The sequence below is a fragment of the Haplochromis burtoni genome, unplaced genomic scaffold (genome assembly GCF_018398535.1).
Source record: "Haplochromis burtoni strain Fernald_Lab_line unplaced genomic scaffold, NCSU_Asbu1 Contig_1097, whole genome shotgun sequence".
Taxonomy (NCBI): domain Eukaryota; kingdom Metazoa; phylum Chordata; class Actinopteri; order Cichliformes; family Cichlidae; genus Haplochromis; species Haplochromis burtoni.
The window spans coordinates 73,176-74,753 of record NW_024583458.1 but is presented as its reverse complement, the minus strand read 5'-3'; positions in this window follow the sequence as shown (position 1 = coordinate 74,753).

Sequence of the window (1,578 nt, the reverse complement as noted above, 5' to 3'; positions counted from 1 at the left end):
CAATCTGCTGGCAAAGCTAAAGCTACATGATTGTGTTTGGAGCAGAAACAACTAAGAACAGCTGCGGCTAAACACACACTATAGTTATAGCATACAGCTTGATTCGTGCCTTCCTTGGGGCATGGTCATGTAAAGTTAATACTTCTTTTGAGGAGACCTTTAAGCAAATCGTTGGACAGTCACATCAGCAGGTGGAGTTTTCTAACTTCCAGGAGGATCAATGTTTCTTGGATTATAACCTGCATTGTTGCAGCATCTGCTCTTCATGTGAAACATCCAGCACACAGAGCAGCTGTCTCAAGTAGATCCAGTGACGTCTCCACCGAACTTCTAGTATGAACGACGGCATCCAAGAATTTTGCTCTTTAAAATGTCTGACTTCTCACCCTCCTCTGATGTATCACTTTCATGTAGGACTCAAGGCAAATATTAAGTGAATGAAGTTTCATTTATTTAAAATTGCACAAGTGGAATTGGATGCTTTTGACTGGAATTCCTTGAAACCCCGAAAACGTTATATTTTTTAAAGGACTAACCAAAGTAGATGCAGAAAACAATGATGTGACAAAATCATTAGAAAAATTTAATGATTTTTTTTAAAGGGAAAAACTGTGAGATATGACAAAAAATTATACCTCTGTGGTCTAGAAGAATCTCAGTCAGTAGGAGTCAGTTTAAACATGTCCTCAGTTGCCTGATAAAATTATTAAATAATAATAATGAAATAAATAAATATAACATAGAATCCCTCCACTGTTTACTGTTCTACGAATGATTTTATATATAAAATCTGTACAAGTTCTGAATATCATACATTGTGCAAGGAGTTCATTAATAATCCCAGCTCTGTGATGTCTGTAATCACAGAGCTTAACAAAATGTGTGAAATAAATTAATTTGAAGGAGATCGTTCTTGAAAAGAAACTCTTAACATTATAAAGTTTATAAATTATAACAGATCCAAAACAAAATGACAAAAGAAGCATAAAAAGAAAAAAGAAACCAGCTTCTCATCTTAGACAAATGTCCCAAAAATGTCCTTGTGTTTAAATAATTTAGGATCTACATCTGTGAATGTTGCAATTTCTGAGTGAAAAACACAAAATGACTGATTCTGTTCATCTGGACGAAGCGCTTTCAGTGGGAGAAACGTTTCGTTCTCATTCAAGTGACTTGTAAACTTATAACCTTATAAACAGATCATTTGCATAATGACTGGAATTAGCACCACTGACTAGCAATGGCCCACGAGGTCAGTTTTATGATTGCTATTAAGTCATGACCTTTGATCTGTAGTCACGAGCACCATTCACAGAGAGTCGGGGCTGCAATCACAGCTGCACCCTTTGGTCCTTCCTCAGTTCAGAGATGGTTGTCTACTCTTTACGGCTCTCCTGTCAGAACAGAAATATTGAGTCTGTTTAATGCAGTCATTCATTTTTTACTTCATACTTTTAGGATTTGGAACATTTATTTTACATTTATAGACATTTATATAATAATAAATAATATTTAAAAGTTTTTAGAGATGATATTAAATAGTGTAGTTTGGTGTGCTGTACTTACATTAGGATTTAA